Source organism: Balaenoptera acutorostrata, chromosome 7 (genome assembly GCF_949987535.1).
Source record: "Balaenoptera acutorostrata chromosome 7, mBalAcu1.1, whole genome shotgun sequence".
Lineage (NCBI taxonomy): Eukaryota > Metazoa > Chordata > Mammalia > Artiodactyla > Balaenopteridae > Balaenoptera > Balaenoptera acutorostrata.
The window spans coordinates 96,997,814-97,019,434 of record NC_080070.1 but is presented as its reverse complement, the minus strand read 5'-3'; positions in this window follow the sequence as shown (position 1 = coordinate 97,019,434).

Below are 21,621 nucleotides of genomic sequence, written 5' to 3'. Positions count from 1 at the left end.
CAAACACATGGAGGCTAAACAGTACACTACTAAATAACCAAGAGATCACTGAAGAAATCAAAGAAGAAATCAAAAAATACCTAGAAACAAATGACAATGAAAACACGATGACCCAAAACCTATGGGATGCAGCAAAAGCAGTGCTAAGAGGGAAGTTTATAGCAGTACAGTCCTACCTCAAGAAACAAGAAACATCTCAAATAAACAACCTAACCTTACACCTAAAGCAATTAGAGAAGGAAGAACAAAAAAACCCCAAAGTTAGCAGAAGGAAAGAAATCATAAAGATCAGATCAGAAATAAATGAAAAAGAAATGAAGGAAACGATAGTAAAAATCAATAAAACTAAAAGCTGGTTCTTTGCGAAGATAAACAAAATTGATAAACCATTAGTCAGACTCATCAAGAATAAAAGGGAAAAGACTCAAATCAATAGAATTAGAAATGAAAAAGGAGAAGTAACAACTGACACTGCAGAAATACAAAGGATCATGAGAGATTACTACAAGCAACTATAGGCTAATAAAATGGACAACCTGGAAGAAATGGACAAATTCTTAGAAAAGCACAACCTTCCGAGACTGAACCAGGAAGAAATAGAAAATATAAACAGACCAATCACAATCACTGAAATTGAGACTGTGATTGAAAATTTTCCAACAAACAAAAGCCCAGGACCAGATGGCTTCACAGGTGAATTCTATCAAACTTTTAGAGAAGAGCTAACACGTATCATTATCAAACTCTTCCAAAATATAGCAAAGGGAGGAACACTCCCAAACTCATTCTATGAGGCCACCATCACCCTGACACCAAAGATGTCACAAAGAAAGAAAATGACAGGCCAATATCACTGATGAACATACATGCAACCATCCTCAACAAAATACTAGCAAACAGAATCCAACAGCACATTAAAAGGATCATACACCATGATCAAGTGGGGTTTCTCCCAGGAATGCAAGGATTCTTCAATATATGCAAATCAATCAATGTGATACACCATATTAACAAAGTGAAGGAGAAAAACCATATGATCATCTCAATAGATGCTGAAAAAGCTTTCAACAAAATTCAACACCCACTTATGACAAAAACCCTCCAGAAAGTAGGCACAGAGGGAACGTACCTCAACATAATAAAGGCCATATATGACAAACCCACAGCCAACATCATTCTCAATGGTGAAAAACTGAAACCGTTTACACTAACATCAGGAACAAACAAGGTTGCCCACTCTCACCACTATTATTCAACATAGTTTTGGAAGTGTTAGCCACAGCAATCAGAGAAGAAGAAGAAATAAAAGGAATCCAAATCGGAAAAGAAGAAGTAAAACTGTTACTGTTTGCAGATGACATGATACTATACATAGAGAATCCTAAAGATGCTACCAGAAAACTCCTAGAGCTAATCAATGAATTTGGTAAAGTAGCAGGATACAATGTTAATGCACAGAAATCTCTTGCATTACTATACACTATGATGAAAAATCTGAAAGAGAAGTTAAGGAAACACTCCCATTTACCATTGCAACAAAAAGAATAAAATACCTAGAAATAAACTTACCTAAGGAGACAAAAGACTTGCATGCAGAAAACTACAAGACACTGATGAAAGAAATTCAAGATGATACAAAGAGATGGAGAGATATACCATGTTCTTGGATTGGAAGAATCAACACTGTGAAAATGACTATACTACCCAAAGCAATCTACAGATTCAATGCAATCCCTATCAAACTACCAGTGGCATTTTTCACAGAACTAGGACAAAAAAATTTCACAATTTGTATGGAAACACAGAAGACCCCGAATAGCCAAAGCAATCTTGAGAAAGAAAAATGGAGCTGGAGGAATCAGGCTCCCAGACTTCAGACTATACTACAAAGCTACTGTAATCAAGACAGTATGGGACTGGCACAAAAACAGAAATATAGAACTGCATAGAAAGCCCAGAGATAAACCCACGCACATATGGTCACCTTATCTTTGATAAAGGAGGCAAGAATATACAATGGAGAAAAGACAGCCTCTACAGTAAGTGGTGCTGGGAAAACTGGACAGCTACATGTAAAACAATGAAATTAGAACACTCTCTAACACCATACACAAAAATAAACTCAAACTGGATTAAAGACCTAAATGTAAGGCCAGACACTACAAAACTCTTAGAGGAAAACATAGGCAGAACACTCCATGACATAAATCACAGCAAGATCCTTTTTGACCCACCTCCTAGAGAAAGGGAAATAAAACCAAAAATAAACAAATGGGACCTAATGAAACTTAAAAGCTTTTGCACAGCAAAGGAAACCATAAACAAGATGAAAAGACAACCCTCAGAATGCGAGAAAATATTTGCAAATGAAGCAACTGACAAAAGATTAATCTCCAAAATTTACAAGCATCTCATGCAGCTCAATATTGAAAAAACAAGTAATCCAATCCAATAATGGGCAGAAGACCTAACTAGACATTTCTCCAAAGAAGATATACAGATTGCCAACAAACACATGAAAGGATGCTCAACATCACTAATCATTAGAGAAATGCAAATCAAAACTACAATGAGGTATCACCTCACACCAGTCAGAATGGCCATCATCAAAATATCTACAAACAATAAATGCTGGAGAGGGTGTGGAGAAAAGGGAACCCTCCTGCACTGTTGGTGGGAATGTAAATTGATACAGCCACTATGGAGAACAGTATGGAGGTTCCTTAAAAAACTAAAAATAGAACTACCATACAACCCAGCAATCCCACTCCTGGGCATATACCCTGAGAACACCATAATTCAAAAAGAGTCATGTATCACAGTGTTCATTACTGCTCTATTTACAATAGCCAGGACATGGAAGCAACCGAAATGTCCATCGACAGATGAATGGATAAAGAAGATGTGGCACACATATACAATGGAATATTACTCTGCCATAAAAAGGAACAAAATTGAGTTATTTGTAGTGAGGTGGATGGACCTAGAGTCTGTCATACAGAGTGAAGTCAGTCAGAAAGAGAAAAAGAAATACAGTATGTTAACACATATATATGGAACCTAAAAAAAAAAGGTTCTGAAGAACCTAGGGGCAGGATAGGAATAAAGATGCAGACGTAGAAAATGGACTTGAGGACACGGGGAGGGGGAAGGGTAAGCTGGGATGAAGTGAGAGAGTGGCATGGACATATATACACTACCAAATGTAAAATAGATAGCTAGTGAGAAGCAGCCGCATAGCACAGGGAGATCAGCTCTGTGCTTTGTGACCACCTAGAGGGGTGGGTTAGGGAGGGTGGGAGGGAGACGCAAGAGGGAGGGTATATGGAGATATATGTATACATATAGCTGATTCACTTTGTTATAAAGCAGAAACTAACACACCATTGTCAAGCAATTATACTCCGATAAAGTTGTTAAAAAAAAGAGATAATAACAATTGATAAAATAAATATTAGAGCAACAGGAAAAGACAGATTTGGTCATAAAATGAGGTTAGCTAATCTTTAATAAGCTCATGATTCCCTAAGGTGTGTGAGGCTCTTTATGAAAGTTATTAGATTTAATAAAGGTGTTAAAAATATGGACACTGATGTCAGTATCCATTATTAAGGGATTTGTAGAAAGAAAATCAGTGTGGGGACAGGCAGATTACAAAGAACAGAGGGAATGAAACTAAGTTAAAGAGGACAGGGAAAAGTGAATGAATAGAACAAAATGTACATTTTCATTTTGACCAATTTTATAAAGGAGCAAAATGGCCCGTTTTGAACTCTGCGGAGTCACGGTAGTGGTGTTTTTGTACACATATTTTCAAATTCTGAATTAAGTGCTTCAGTAAGATTTTATGTACTATTTGAATACTCCTAGTCAAAATGGTTGCAACAGAAAAACAGGCACACTGATCTTGGTTTTAGTATCTGTCAAAACAGTAATCAAAGTAAATGTGACTGGAGGCTCTGTTTCAAAAACAAAGGGAAGGGCAGAAAAATTCAGTTGATAGTATTGAGGCTGGTGGGGGAAAGATGTGTTATATCACAATAGAGAGATGATGTTTCAGGAATGGAAGATAAAGATATCATCATTAATGGGATACAAGCCTGTCCACGGTGGAGTTTTTGACTCAAAATAGATTTTCTTTGAGCCTTAAACACTGAACTGTGCTGTGTCCCTCAGGATATCACAGAATGACCTATTTCCACTTGCTAATCCCAGACCTAAATACTAATCTTTACCTCACTTGTTAGAGGATAGTTTAAATTAGCTTTATTGATTGCAGAACTAGACATGCATTAAAATGTCTTTTATAGTCCCTGACCTCAGCAGGGTATGAGAAGTATCTGAAGTATGAAATAAATGCAGAGTGGTACTGGTAAGGGGTTGTATTTTAAATTGCAAGTGCAGCATTGATTTAGTTTCTATTTTGCAGATTCTTTTAATTCTCCAAAGAAGAAAATCACTTGCAATATTGAACCACAATTGTCTGCAGTCTGTAAACATAAAAAATCTTAAATCAATGGACTTAATTTAGCACATTTCCATTCCTTTTTTGAGATAGAAATTCAATATCCTTCCACTACAACCTTGACAGCAGTCTTGACATATAGGTTGCAATCTTTTTAAAGATAATACTAGAATTTCACAGTTAATCTCATTTGAATGTAAGTTCTTTTAAAACCTGTTCGTTTATTAATTAAATAATTTGTTTTTCTGTTATTAAAAATCATCAAGCTATATTCATGAAATAGGACTCTGCAAAAGAATCATTAATTCAAAAAAGTCTTGGATGTGACATTCTGAAAAATAATTTTACTTGCCATTTAAAGCATGAATATAACTTGCCTTCTACAATTTCCTGGGCTGGTTTGGTTGTACATGGTGACACAACCTGGGGAGCTGTAAGGTAACTGGATCGGCCAGTGAGTAGCTCAGAGGCTCTGTGTGCAGGCACACCAAGCCTTACTGCAAGAGCACTTCCACTGGGTATGCAGTAGCGATAGAAAGCTGCGGAGCTGGAGATTTCAAATACCTGGGACCAAAGCAAATGGCTTCCTCACTGCTCCTCTATCCTTAGAGTCAGTCTTAGAAAAAATTACTGAGCCAGTTTGGTGTGGGCCACAGAGGAGGTACAGAACAAGGAAGAAAGAACCACTATGAAGGGCTTATTATATATCTATATATATAATCTCACTTAATCCTCACTACCACTTTAATGAAGTAGTTACTGTTATTACCTCTTTTGTCCAGATAAGGAAACTGAATATCAGGGAAATTAAGTAATTTGCCTAAGGCCACCAGGTAGTCAGTAATCAAACCTGGACTCAAGTCCCAGGACTACAAAATCCTGCGTTTAACCATTATACCACAGAAAGGACCTGAGGCTGAGTGCGAAGGGAAGCTTCCCAGAGGAGTTAGAACTGGAGATAGACAGTAAAGATTGCAAGGATTAGATAAACAGAAAAGGAGAGACATTTCTAGAAAGGGAAAAGCAGAAGCAAAAGGACAGAAGTGGTGATGTCTGTTGGTGAAACAGTGAAGGAACAGGCCTGACTGGGTTAATGGATTATCTTATTATGAATAATATCATAGGAACAAATTCTTCCATAGAGAAGAAGTTATTATAATCCATCTTTGCATATATACAGAACTTAAATCAACTTAAATCAAGAGGATAAGTGATGCCTCCATCACATGCCATACCCGCCACAGGGCCTTTTCACATACTGCTCCTTCTGTCTGGAAAGCACTTCCTCTCCTCTTCACCTTGTTAACGACTACCAATCCATCAGGTCGGTTCAATCTTGACCTCCTAAGAGAGTCTTAGCTGAATTCCCCTACCTTCGTCAAACTCCTCCCTAGTGTGCCTCTCCTTTATGGGATTTATCACGCTTATTCTACTTGTTAGTGGGAATAAATGCAAAGAGAATAAATAATTGAATAAACAAATTAACAGAACTCAGGTCTGCCTAGGGCTGTTGCTCATATACTTTCCACATTAATAACACTATTTATAAAAGGTACAACAGAAAGATCTGAAGCTATTTTACCTGGGAAAGAGAGAATTTAGGGGAGAGGATCTGACAGCTGTCTTCAAATGTCTAAAGAACTATCATGTTGAAGACGGATTAGACACATTCTGCATACCTCCAAAGGGCAGAACAAAGACAAATGGGGTGAAAGTCCAGGGAGCCAGATTTCATTACAGCATAAGGAAGTGAAAGATGTAACAATGAGAGCTGTCCAAATATGAAGTGGACTGACTGTTAAGGAGGTGAGTATTCAAACAAAGGCTGGAGGAACACCTGTCAGGGGTGTTGTAGTGGAAATTCCTGTTCTGGTCAGGAAATTTTTAAGCCACTTAGGCCTTTGTGAGCCTAATATGCTTCTATAGTTCTGGGACAGACTTGAAAGCAAAACTGAGTTTGATTTGAACTGACCTCTAGGGGAGAGAGCAACAATATTAGGCCCTTTAAGTAACACATCTGCACTTGTGGGTGGCCACTTCATGCCACTGACGAGGTCTTTGAGAGCCAGCATTCCAATGGTAGTTAGGGCTGTGCAGCTGCCACTGTGACTAAACAGTTGAATACTGCAGTGTACAAGGGACCAACTCCAGGGTCACTCCCTTTCCTTGGAGCAGTCGTCCTCTTCTTCCCCAACCCCCTACCCCCAGTCCACTTACACACAAACATATTTCTACAACAGGAGCTACAGCGGTGTGCTGACAGATCTCCTTCCAAACTACTTTTGGAAGCTATCCTTTTTCCCAGCTTCTTAAGGCTATCCCTTATCCTGAGCACAGCTTGACAGCAATGTTTCTCCTCATGCAAACATTCAAATCATGAAAGAGACACTGAGAGAGAAGAAAATTAAAAATCACCTTTTGAATCCATCATTTCTATCTTAATTTCACAAAAATAAAGGACTTAAAAATTATGCGCAGGCTGAAAACTAGGAATCCTGATTGGAAACCAAGGTCTTGATCTTGCAGAAGATCTGTAACTATTATTTTCGGTGGACCCAAGCCTGAACCGACAGTGAGTTTTTCTGTTAGAGAAACGTAATCTGAGTGTCAAATAACCAGTTTGCAAATTTTGGAATTCAACCCATTTGTTGAATAATCAAATTCAATACATTGTAATCTTAACATTTCAGGATAATTTATCATTTATATTTCAAACTACAGTGTCCATTTTGCTGTATGTTATTTGGTAATCCAATCATCAAATATTTACTTAACACCTCCTATGTGCAAGGCACTATGCTGGTTGTAGGGAGGGAAGCAAAATGGACATGATCCCTGATGTTACAGGGTTTATAATCTAATTTAGACCAAAAAAAGCACCAAATTAATACATAACTACAAACTGTGACAATCCATATGAAGGCAAATGGTCAGTAAGAGATGAGGAAGAGACGTTTCTCTGAGAAATTAAGAGTAAGTGAGAACTAACCTTGTGAAGGGTTAGGGAAAGGACATTCCTGGCAAAGGGCATATCCCAAAGCTCTGGGGTGGGAAAGAATTTGGTTCTTTCAAGAAATGGAAAGAAAGCCAATATGAGCAAGGGCCGGGGGTGGGGAGCTGGGGAGAGAAGCCTTGATATGACACTGTGGAAGAACACAAGGGCAGAACCTGTGGAGCCTTGGAGATTGAAGGGGACTCTGAATGCAATGGGATACATAGGGGAGTATGCAATTTACATTTTTAAAATGATTATTCAAAAGGTTAGACATAGAGAATAGATTAGGTGCAGACAAGAATCATGTCTCTTTCTCAATCTCCTAGTCACAGAAAATGACAACATCCAATCTAAAACCATATTAATGTAGCATATTTAGTTACTCCTTTTAGATAATTATGAGTTCAACATCCCACACATTTTTTGTTTACTAGGCGACTCTCTCCCAAGGAAACTGAAATATTTTCTGTTCAGGCAGTATAAATTCTAACTCGCACTGAGAAGGAAGACCAATGACTATTTCTGTGAAGAAGAAGGAGTAAAAATAATTGCCTTTTTATGTAATGTTGCGTTCAGAATGTTATCTCTATTTCATAATCTGGGGAAACTATGCACTTCACTGAGGATGCTGGGACAGAAACAGAGCCAGAATTAGACATTCTCTGTCTTGGCCATTTCTCTGTTTTTGTTGCCCTGTACTATTTCCTTCTGTGGAGCATATAGGAGCAGGCAGCCAGTCCTCTTCATCATTCTCATCAAATTTAAGTGTAGACTTCGGGCAAAAGTGAGTATATGTAACTGGTTAATACCTGGAAAAATAATATGCTCTTCTCGGGGCTTCCCTGATGGTGCAGGGGTTAAGAATCCGCCTGCCAATGCCGGGGACACAGGTTCGAGCCCTGGTCCGGGAAGATCCCACATGCCATGGAGTAACTAGGCCCATGCGCCACAACTACTGTGCTCTAGAGCCCGTGAGCCACAACTACTGAGTCTGCGTCCCACAACTACTGAGCCCATGCACCCTAGAGCCCGTGCTCCGCAACAGGAGAGGCCACGACAATGAGAAGACCGTACACTGCAACTAAGAGTAGCCCCCGCTCGCCGCAACTAGAGGAAGCCGTGCACAGCAACAAAGAACCAAAGCAGCCAAAAATAAATAAATAAAATAATAAATTAATTTAAAAAAAATAAAAAACTTACCATAAATTTTAAAAATAATAATAATAAATAATATGCTCTTCTCTTACTGCTCTGAGAACAGGACCATTGGCATGGTCAGTTCCTGGTATCCAACAGGGGAGGGGGCGGGAAATTAGTATATCTTAAAGAACAAATGCAAAAGCAGAAGTAATAGCTTCTGGCATTCAAAATAGAATCATGCAGCAATCCAGGTTATTTTCCAAGTACCTTATTCCAACCAAACTCAAAGAGCCCATTCTCACAAGTTTTGTTTGTTTGTTTGTTTTATTATGGGATGTTGCTCTGAAATGTTGGTAGTAGGATATTACATCAGGGGAAGTAAACAGAAAGCTTACATATTTAGTCCCAGGGAATTGTAAAAAGAAGAGAGAGACCAAGAGAAAAAGAGAGTCAGTCAGTTGAGCATGCATTCTGATTTCTCCTTTCAATGAATTGCGTTAAATCCATGGTTCTCGGGCTTCCTTGGTGGCGCAGTGGTTGAGAATCTGCCTGCCGATGCAGGGGACACGGGTTCGAGTCCTGGTCTGAGAAGATCCCACATGCCGTGGAGCAACTAGGCCCGTGAGCCACAACTACTGAGCCTGCGCGTCTGGAGCCTGTGCTCCGCAACAAGAGAGGCCACAACAGTGAGAGGCCCGCGCACCGCGATGAAGAGTGGCCCCCACTTGCCACAACTAGAGAAAGCCCTCACACAGAAAACGAAGACCCAACACAGCCAAAAATAAATAAATAAATAAATAAATAAAAAATTAAAAAAAAAAATCCATGGTTCTCAAACTTTAATGTGTCTCAAATCACCTAGAGTACATGTTAAAGGCCAGCTGCTGGGCTCCACCCCCAGAGTTTCTGACTCAGTAGGTCTAGGGTAGGACTCGAGAATTTGCATTTCTCACAAGTTCCCAGGTGATGCTGAGGCTGCTGGTCCAGGGACCACTGTGTTGAAAAAGTGAAAGTCAAACCAAGGGCAGAGGAGTTTGTCCTTGATTTTTATGTAGAGCCCTGGAAAGAGACCATTTCAATGACTGACCCCTGCTGAAACCTGGTGAGCAGCCGAATCTCCTCAATTCATCCCACATCAATGGGGACACATAAACCACATCTCTCTTCCCTTTACAACAGGCACCTTAAGGAGAGACACAGGATGGGGATAGCTCAGAGGTTGACTATTTTTTCCTAGAAAGACATAGCATTGCCTAAGGGACTGTTTAAATTCCCAAATCTAACTATTCTTAAACTATATTGGACACACTGTCAGGTTTCCTTCTCTTTCATTTCCCTTTCTAATAACCATGCCAGGTTTCATATGGCCTTCTGCGCCCCCTTTTCCTTTTCCCACTGGCTGGAATGTGGACCCAGTTGGTATGGTAGTGAGCCAACTTCAGTGGTGTGAATGATAAAGGCAACATCTTCAAGAATGGCAAAGCCACAAAATAGAAGGAGCCTCAGTCCCAGACACTGTCAAGCCACGTTATAGACCCTGGATTTTACCTGTCATTATATGTTGGGCCCATTTGATACAGCAGTCTGTCTAATCTGCATCCTAATTGATACAAATGGAATGAGAGGTATGAATCGTGTGAGAATAATACATAAAGTCCTTGCAGTGAGTGCTTAAGTTGTATAAACACATTTTTCCTATGTTACACCCTTCCACACTGACTGGCCAATGATCCATCCAGGGCTTTGGTTAGATGAGTCCTTCAGCGTTTCATTCTTCTTCTCATTTCCAATTTTTCTTTTCTTTCTTGGATGTTTTTTGTCTATCATTATCACATTTTTTCAGGTCTAGTGATCTATGTAATTTCACCACATGTTTTATTAGTATTTCTTCTGGCTGCTTTAGAGTTGTTAGAAATGGCTCAGGCATTTTTTATACCTCTTAATACTTTTGAATATCTGAATAAGTAAATAAATACTCAAAAGAGTACACTTGTTTTAAATTGTCATTATCAACCTTTCACTTCTTTGTGAAGTAACAGGTATAATTTATGAATTAACAGGTATGATTTTGATTAAGGTGATAATGTGAAAATTACATCTAGTTGAATCTTGGGGAAACATACCTAAGAATGTATACATGTATTTATTATTTACTTATATATGCATATTTATTTTTATATATTTACATATATATCCCCAAATTTCAAATTTACATGTATGTATATAATAAACACAAAGATAGCTTCTAGTGAATAAAAGAGCCTATAAAATATGTTCTTGGGCTTCCCTGGTGGCGCAGTGGTTGAGAATCTGCCTGCCAATGCAGGGGACACAGGTTCGAGCCCTGGTCTGGGAAGATCCCACGTGCCGCGGAGCAACTAGGCCCGTGAGCCACAACTACTGAGCCTGCGCGTCTGGAGCCTGTGCTCCGCAACAACAGAGGCCGCGATAGTGAGAGGCCCGAGCATCGCGATGAAGAGTGGCCCCCGCTTGCCACAACTAGAGAAAGCCCTCGCACAGAAACGAAGACCCAACACAGCCAAAAATAAATAATAAATAAATAATAAATTAAAAAAAAATGTTCTCAAAAAAAAATACATTCTCAAATCCCTATTCATTTAGTAGTCAAATATTTTAATCAAGGTTGTCTCTTTGTAAACTCAACATGCATTCATATAATGTTAAATATTTTAAAATTTGGGTTGTGCTTTCCAAAATAATGTATTATTTGTTAAGAAAAAAAAACCCCCAGGCATTGGCTCTCAGAATGTAGGATACTATTCAGTCCTGAATGAATATCAATTTTGAAATATTTTTGGTTTATAGAATATAATAATTTTCAGAATAAAAATTGCTCAAAATAGCCAGTAAATACAGTTAACCTTGGAACAACACAGGTTTGAACTGCTTGGGTCTACTTATACACAGATTTTTTTTCAATTAATATAGTACTCCAAATTCCTTTCCAAACTGTCACATCACTGACTTGGTTTGGCCAAGATAAAACAATTTAAAAGCACACACATACATCACAGTTTATCTCCCTCCTGGATCAGCTAATATTATACAATACTATTCTGTACCTCCCTCCATTCGAAGCACCAATAGCCCTCTTGCCCAAAAAAAAAAAAGAAAAAAAAAATAGAGCTTAGTAAAATAAGTACTCATAGCATCATTAATACAAAATTATAAAAACATGGCAAATTTATTTAAAACACTTTAGAGTGCTTTTTTTTTTTTTTTTTTTTTTTTTTTTTAAAGTTTTTACTTGATTTTATTTATTTATTTATTTATTTTTGGCTGTGTTGGGTCTTCGGTTCGTGCGAGGGCTTTCTCCAGTTGCGGCAAGCGGGGGCCACTCTTCATCGCGGTGCGGGGACCGCTCTTCATCGCGGTGCGCGGGCCTTTCTCTATCGCGGCCCCTCCCGTCGCGGGGCACAGGCTCCAGACGCGCAGGCTCAGCAATTGTGGCTCACGGGCCCAGCTGCTCCGCGGCATGTGGGATCCTCCCAGACCAGGGCTCGAACCCGCGTCCCCTGCACTAGCAGGCAGACTCTCAACCACTGCGCCACCAGGGAAGCCCTAGAGTGCTTTTAAATATAGTTTCAGAAGAAGGGAAAATGTGTCTGTATTCTATTAAACTCTAATGCTTCAGGAAACCACAAAATGATCATTTATCACCCTAGCTAGCTACTGATCATAGAAATGGCATAAGAAGCCATGACTAGGAGAATGAAACAATGAACCTTTGTGACCAAGTACAGGAATACAGCAGACCAAAATCATAGGCATTGCCTGGGAGCCAGTGCTCGAAACAGAGCCAGTAGTCAGAAGTCAGAAGAGCCACTGTGAGTTATGGAGCACACACATCCAGAGTTCAAAGCAAGTCTTGAATCACAGAAAAAAACAGAGGCCAAAGTAAGGCACAGAATCAAGAATCAAGACAACAATTCAGAATCATACATATGTAGCACCACACTGTCCATTGATCCATTGGTCATTTGAGTGGATATAGTTGCAGCAAGAATAGTATGTGTTAGCTGCAGGTAGATCATTCCCAGCCATTCCTTCCACCATAGTGGCCTCCCAGAGACTGAGGATGAAACATGCCATTCATTTTTCCCACTATTCATCAGCTGGGCTTCAGGAGGAAAGCCAGACTAATTACAGACCAAAGAAAGAACTTACATTTTCTCTCTGTGTCCGAGTTGTAGTGTGAGTTAAATTTCTACCCTGTTACATTAGCGATTGGCTGGACTTTAAGCAGAATTAAAGGTTGAAGCAAATGTGAAATTAGGCTGAGAATATCCAGCTAGTCAGAGAAGGGCTAGGAGACAAAATTAAATGAAAAGAACACACACCCCTTTTTTCTTTTTTACAATTGTATTAACATATAATTCACATACTATACAATCCACCCATTTAAAGTATATAATTTAATCGCTTTTAATATATTTACAGACTTGTACATCTAACACCACAATCAATTTTAGAACATTTTCATTACCCCAAAAAGAAACCCCACCCCGCTTAGCCAGCACTCTGGGCAACCACTAATCTACTTCCTGTCTGTAAAGATTTGCCTATCTGGAAATTTCACATAGAATCGTACAATATGTGGTCCTTTATGACTGGTTTCTTTCACTTAGCATGTTTTCAAGGTTCACCCATGCTGTAGCATGTATCAGTTACTTCATTCTTATTAATTGCTGAATAGCATTCCACATTTTATTTATCTATTTATCAGCTAATGGGCATTTAGGTTTTTTCTACTCTTTGGCTATTTTGAATAATACTGCAAAGAACATTCATGTAGAAGCACAAGCTCTAGTGTGGACATATATTTTCATTTCTCTTCTGTATACCTAGAAGTGGAATTGTTAAATCATATGGTAACTCTATGTTTAACTATTTGAAGAACTGCCAGACTGTTTTCCAAAGCAGCTGTACCATTTTCCATTCCCACCAGCAGTGTAGGAGGGTTCCAATTTCTCCATACTCTTGCCAATAGATATTATCTGTCTTTTTTATTATAACATTCTACCCCCTGGTTTAAAATCTCAAACAGATCTTCTGGATCTTTGGGTCTGGTAATTGAACCAGCTCCCTGGTTAGAGGAACCCACTTACAAAAGGCAAAACTGAGTACACACATGCCTAATGACCAGCGGGAAAGAAAAGGTCAGAGCCAGGGCACCCAGTCCCTTCTGACTATAAACACAAAGGAGGTCTGACATTGACACTGCTTCTTCTTCTTTTTTTTTTCTCTTAATATTTATTTATTTAATTTGGCTGTACTGGGTCTTTGTTGCGGCACGCAGGATCTTTGTTGTGGCATGCGAGATCTTTTTTAGTTGCGGCATGTGGACTTCTTAGTTGTGGCACGTGGACTTCTTAGTTACAACATGCATGCGGGATCTAGTTCCCCGACCAGGGATCAAACCCTGGCGCCCTGCATTGGAAGCACGGAGTCTTACCCACTGGACCACCAGGGAAATCCCGACACTGTTTCTACTTGAACTTATTCAAGCCATGGTGAGGGCAGGATACGTAGATGTGAGAAGATGAGCAAAGGTTGAATCATCACTTGAAAGTTAACTGGGTGGGGGAATATGGAGTCAAAGCTGAACTCTACCTTCTCTCCTCCACTCTCACTTGGTATTTTTCCACCAAAGAGTACATACTGAGAACCTTGGGGATCTTCTCTACCTTTAAAGTTCTATGATTCCATGATTTTCTCCCTGTAAGTGCAATTTATATTGACTGTGCTATGTATCTCATTTATAAACAGAAGACTTTGTCTTAATAAGATTCAGTTTAAAGATTTTTAATGTTTATTTAAAAACATTTTTACTTTTAATGATTCCTGAATCTTGTCATAATATTATAACTTTAGCATTAGCATTAGTATTTCCTGGAAGTCACTAAAAGTTCCTGAAAGTTCACCAAGAAAAAAGGTGAATTTGGTTAAAAGGGAAAAAATAAAATTTATTCCTTGGAAGTAAACTGATTACTTATTTAGCTAGTAAGAGAATTGTGTTCTTTCATCCTTGAGAATTGTGCCGTGGAATAAATTAATTGCATTGATTTGCAATATAATGACCACATCTGAAAATATAGGAAAAAAATTATAAGGATGGAGGATTCAAACTAAGGAGGACCAATTCCATACACAATACCAACCAACCATATTAGAAGATGTTAGAGGGTGTTACACATGCTCTTCCTTACTTAGCATGGAAGGAAATTGCAATTAATATGTGGCTAGTAAGGCAATTCCTGGGCCCTAAAGTTACTGGTTCTTCAAGTCAACAGATATTTGTTGTGCATCTGCTATGAGCCTGAAACTTTGGTAGCTTTATGGCTGCCAAAATAAATAAGACAGAGTCTCTGCTGGCAAAAAGAGGCAGAGGCCTTGGCCTCTGCCAGGCAGATGCAAACATATTATCCAGCTGCAATACCCTGGGACCATTCTACAGCTTTGATAGTAAAGGAGCAGAGTGGAAATAATGAAGAGGGGTGATTTACAGTAACCTCAGCCAGAGTGAAAGAACAGGATATGGATGGCAAAGGAATAGGGAATGTGACCAGTGAACTCAGCCTCATAAAGAACATGAAGGATTTCACCAAGCAGAGAAAGGCAAAGGACATTTGTGAAAACACTCTAGTGGGAGAGCAAATGTTTTGGTAATTTATAAGGTTTAACCATATAAAACTGTCAATAGTCAACCACTTTTTGGCCTACAAAAATAGCACATTCATATGGCTCCAACTAATACAAAATAATCCCCACTGGTGTGTTGGGTGAATGTTTCGGAGAATTAGTTAGAAAAGTAGTTAGGGTCAGAGTAGAAAAGGCCTTGAATTGCCTTCTAAGTTTCAACTTTATCCCATAGGTGACGAAGGCAGTCAATTCAAAAAAGGAACTTTAAACAAATACCAATAAATGTATTTTTAAATGTTTAAATAATTTTGGGTTTAAAAGAAAACTATGTATCATTTTCAGTACCACAAGTTTAAAAAATTTAATGATAATATTCAGTGCTAATAAGGACTCAGGGAAACAGGATGCTCCCATACACTGCTGCATGTGTAAACTGGAATAATATTTCTGGAAGGCAATCAAAATACCCTTTGACCAAGCGTTTCACTCCTAGAACTGTATCCTAGGGAAACGGCCATGGATATTAACCGAAAAGAAAAAAAAAGAAGTTTAGCTACCAGAATATACTTAATGTCTAACAATAGCAAGTTGGTTAAATAAATCATGAATCACCCTTATAACTGAACACTATTCAGCTACTTTAAATATTTAGAGGAATATTTAATAACATGGAAATGCCTACAAAATTTCTGTTACATGAAAAAAATTAGGTTATAAAACAGTACATGGGGCTTCCCTGGTGGCGCAGTGGTTGAGAGTCCGCCTGCCAATGCAGGGGACACGGGTTCGAGCCCTGGTCTGGGAAGATCCCACATGTCACGGAACAACTGGGCCCGTGAACCACAATTACTGAGCCTGCGCGTCTGGAGCCTGTGCTCCGCAACAAGAGAGGCCGCGATAGTGAGAGGCCCGCGCACCGCGATGAAGAGTGGCCCCCGCTTGCCGCAACTAGAGAAAGCCCTCGCACAGAAACGAAGACCCAACACAGCCATAAATAAATAAATAAATAAATAAATAAATAATTAAAAAAAAAAAAAACAGTACATGTATCAGAGCTCTTAAGAACGAGGTCAGACTCACTGGGTTTGAGTTTCAGAGCCACCATTTACAGTCGTGTGACATTGAACACGTAACCTATCCTCTCTGCAACTCAGTTTCATCATCTGTAAAATGGGAATAATACCAGTATATATGTCATAGGGTTGTTGTAAAAATTAAATGAATTAATATACATAAAGCACTTTGAAATTTGCTTGGCACATAATAAGTACTATCTAAAGTTAGTTACTGTTAATATCTATCTAAGAGTTAGTTATTGTTAACATCATTAGCACTTGTTGCCAGTAAATTAATTCAACTTTTAAGCTAATTTAAGAAGTAAAGCTGGGAAGACAAACCACAGGGCAAGAACCACACCCAAAGCACTCTGCAGAGCTGGTCCTGTGAAGTCATCACCACAGCTGCCAAGCACTGACTGACTCCATGGCTTGCACTGCCAAGTCCTCAGATGTTGGACACTGCACACTGCCCCAGAACAGCTGTCTTTGCTGCCACTGGAAACCGGATGCAGCTGCCATCACTGCTGGGCCGTGGTCAGAACGGATTCTGCGTCATCCCTGCTGCTTTGAGTCACCAGGTCCTGAATCAGAGCCTAGAGAGGATGCATCTGCTTGGTTGTACCAAGTCCCCAGTTCCCAGATATAAGGTAGAGTGAGCAAAGGAGCATTGAGTGTTTTTATCATATAGAAAAGGCAGATTCTACTTTGTAAGTCAGGGGATTCAATACACTTAGCAAATTTATACATTGGGCAACAAAAGAAAGATATAAATGATCCCTTTGGTGTTTGAAAAATACAGATATAACCTGAACATATTTTACTTGTTTAGAAAGAAACAACTAAAAGGAGATATATATATAGATATAGATATAGATATAGATATAGATATCTATCTCAAAGTGTTAATGATTAATTTTTAATTGACCAATGTGGCTGATTTGAATTTTTTATCTTCTGTCTCTGTAACTTTCCAAATCTTCTATGACATAGAAAAGACCTTTTCTCTTTTCAAACAAGACTAGGCAATATCCAATCTCTATTTCTGAAAGAGAATTGAGTCTTTCTTAGATTTGGCCATGGACTGGGAAGCAGGCAACTAGGTCAGGTGGCCACTGTCAGCCTAGAGCAGGCCCTTGCTTATCAAAGCCTAGACCAGCACCATCAGCTTGATTCAGAAGCATATTAGAAATGCAGAATTTCAGGCCCCATCCCTGAGCCACTGAAAGCAAAGGAAAAGATGATTCAAGAGATATTCTAGAAGTATAACCAGCAAGGCTTGACGAATGACAGTGTGAAACAAGTCATGAACGATTACAGACCTTGGAAGTATTTCCAAACTTGGAAGAAGGCAGAGTCATTAACACAAATGGGTCACTGGAACAGGAACCAGTTTTAAAGGAAAAAGATAAATGTAGTTTTAGATGTGTGAGGTTTGAGAACTTGAAAGATGGCCAGGTAGATATAACCAGCCTGGTACATGTAGAATTGGGAGCCAATAAGAAACATCAAGATTGGGCTTGCAGATTTGAGAACAATCTAAAAAAGGAGGAAATAGAAGCAATAAAACTGGATAAGAGCATGCAAAGCAAAAGAAGAAACCCAAGCAAGATCCTTTGTTAATACCTATATTTTGGAAACAGGAGAGAAAAGGAAGTCAGAAAATGGATGGCCAAAACTAATGTCAGCAGATTACAGTGTCAAAGAAAGCAAAGGACAGATGTTTCACTATTATTCAATTCTTCCCTCCTTTCATGACAAATTAGGAGTGGTTTACACAGTTATACTTACATTAAACTTGACAGTGATGGATTAAAGAAGATCTTAATTCTTGAGACACAGAATGCCCAAAATATAAGAGAACACTGATGCTTTAGATGTTATAGTAATAGGTCTCAACCTCAGAAGATATCCAAAGTTTCTGTGACTTTTTAAAAAGTTTTTGATGAAAATTTTGTAATTTTCAGTGTTGCAAATTAAATAAGACCATGACTTATTGTTGTTTTATTCATCCATTCATTCAGCAAACATTTATTGAACACTTACTATGAGCCAGGCACTCTTCTGGGTTTTGAGGATATAGCAATTAACAAAACAGACATAACCATTTGCACTCCTGGGGCTTACATTCTAGAGGGGAAAGAAGAAGATATTATAGATAATAAACAAAAGAAATAAGTAAACATATTGTATGCTGGATGGTAATAAGTGTTATAGAAGGAAGGAATATAGGGGTGGGGTGACAGTTGCAATTTTAAAAGAGGTGACAGGGAAGTTGCCACTGAGAAGACGAATAGACCTGAAGGAGGTAAGGCAGCCACTCTTGCAGATACCTGAGGGAAGCACCTTCCAGGGCAAGGCTGAAGTGGACCTGAGGGTCAAGAAGGCCAGTGTGGCTGAACTGAGGGAGTGTAGGGGTGGGCAGGAAAAGAAGACTGAGGAGTAAAGGCCATCGAAGGTTTTTGAGCATGTAAGTGACATTATCTGACTTGAATTTTAACAGAATCATTGGGGCTGCTATTCTAAGAACAGACCGAAATAGGAAAACCAGATAGGTGGTTACTGTGAATACCGAGGCAAGAATAATGGTGACTCAGACCAGGTACCTTTGACAGTTTTCTCTCTTTTCAAATAGCTACCTTTTTTGTTTTTCTTCTAGTATACCGCACTACAGTAGGATGCAGGAGGGCGGAAAGATTGTGTACATGGCAGGTACAGGAGTGCAGAACTCTCAAATCTTCTAGTTACATAATTTTATGTATCTTCACATTTATCTTCAGTCACACAGAACAAAATGTATATGCAACTTAAACATTTAACTTAAACATTTAATGTTTAAATAATTAAATCTTCTAAATTATTACAGATTCAAGGAAATGTTTTAAAAAAACAAAACTAAAAACCATTATCATCACCCTGTCAATAAATTTATATTTAGGCAAAGGTAACAATAAAAGAAACTGATAATTTATTTTAAAGACATGAGCAATATTTTTGAAATATAGAGTCACTAAATAATGACTAGTTCTGAAAAGTGTCATTTTAAACCTTCCACTCTTTAATGCTGTAATTAAAAGCAAAATGAGCGAGATCTAGAGAGTACCCACAGAGACCTGGGTCACATCAGGACATGTAATTTGCCTCTTCTATGGATCTAAGACCAAAGGCTCCATTTATTTGCTAAGATTAAAAGGATAAACTGATTATTTCTTATTTTAACATACAAAGGCAACTAAGTCAAGTTAAACATTGATTCAGAGAGAGAAGAGCTGTCAACACTATTAATATTACCCTAGATCTGTAGAGTGGTTATTATTTACAAAGCACTTTCACTACCATTATCTCATTTGAGCCTCAAAATAGACTCATTAGCATCATTGTTCTTAATTTACAGATAAAGAAACCCAGACTCAGAGAGTTTACGGGACTTATCCAATGGCACCCAACTAATTAGCAAGTGCTAGAGCTGGGATCGGAACCCTTACTTCCTAGGTCTTTATACTTTACCAACCTGTGTTTTTTCCCAGATATAGAATTGTGGGAAAAAACGTTTTTCCTGTGCAGGAATGATCAGTTCAGCAAAACCAAAGGTGGTAAGCAGTACCTATTGAGAAGTGCCAGCTTGGGAATAATTGCCTTGTGGTAAATTCTGTTGTTCCTATTTAAGGTTAGAGAAACCAAGGAACAGAGGTTTGTTAAGTCAAACACTGGCTCTTTAATTATTCAGGGTCTGGTTTGCCATTTAGGCGTACCTTGGTCCCCCCCTCCCTATCCCCTCTTCCCCCGCCCCCCCAGAGTTTATGGCTGGCTTGCTCTCCTGGCCTGCTCTTTGGCACCTCCACCAGAGGGCAGGCAGGGCAGGAAGAAGAGCATTGGTGACCTGTTTGATCAAAACGTTGGAAGAAGAAAACTTAGATCACTATCTTAATTTAAGCTTTTGCAGCCTTTCTAGATTTCAGTTATGAATGAAAACTTTGCCACCACAGAATAAATAATGTAGCAAAATGATCAGAACTGGAGACTAGAGTTTCATTATACTGCTCTATACTTCCACTCTGATTTTTCTAAATGATCAATATAAAATGTTGAATCTTTAAAAATATAACACTTGGGACCTCCCTGGTGGCACAGTGGTTAAGATTCCACGCTCCCAATGCAGGGGGCTCAGGTTCGATCCCTGGTAAGGGAACTAGATCCCACACGCATGCCAAAACTAAGAGTTCGCGTGTCACAACTAAGAAGGCTGCGAGCCACAACTAAGGAGTCAGTGAGAAGCAACTAAGGAGCCCTCCTACCACAACAAAGACCCAGAGCAACCAAATAAATAAATAAATAAATAAAATATAATCTTTAAAAATATATATAACACTTAAAAACATGTAGGGAGGGACGTCCCTGGTGGCTCAGTGGTTGAGAATCTGCCTGCCGATGCAGGGGACACGGGTTCAAGCCCTGGTCCGGGAAGATCCCACATGCTGCAGAGCAACTAAGCCTGTGAGCCACAACTACTGAGCCTGCACTCTAGAGCACGTGAGCCACAATCACTGAAGCCCGCGTGCCTAGAGCCCGTGCTCCACAACAAGAGAAGCCACCGCAATGAAAAGCCCGCACACTGCAACAAAGAGTAGCCCCTGCTTGGGCTTCCCTGGTGGTGCAGTGGTTGAGAGTCTGCCTGCCGGTGCGGGGGACATGGGTTCGAGCCCTGGTCTGGGGGGATCCCGCGTGCCGCGGAGCAACTGGGCCCGAGAGCCACAATTACTGAGCCTGCGTGTCTGGAGCCTGTGCTCCGCAACAGGGGAGGCCGCGATAGTGAGAGGCCCGTGCACCGCGATGAGGAGTGGTCCCCGCTTGCCGCAACTGGAGAAAGCCCTCGCACAGAAAGGAAGACCCAATACAGCCATAAATAAATAAATTAAAAAAAAAAAAAAAAAGAAAGAGTAGCCCCTGCTTACCGCAACTAGAGAAAGCCTGCGTGCAGTAACGAAGACCCAACGCAGCCAAAAATAAATAAATTAGTTAATTAATTAAAAAAAAACAAGTAGGGAAATAGATGGGCAATGAACAAGAATAGAAAATTCACAAAAGAAATTCAACTGGCAGTGAACATGGAAATATGTTCCATTTCACAGGCAATTAAAGAAATACACATTTAAAATAAGAAACTGCCACCTTTCATCTGTCAAATTAATGAATATTAAAAATGAGAATTATTCATAAGGGTGTAGGGAGACAGGCATTTTCATATATGATTAGTGGAGATGTAAATTGGTACCATCTTTCTGGAAAGAAATCTAACCATATAG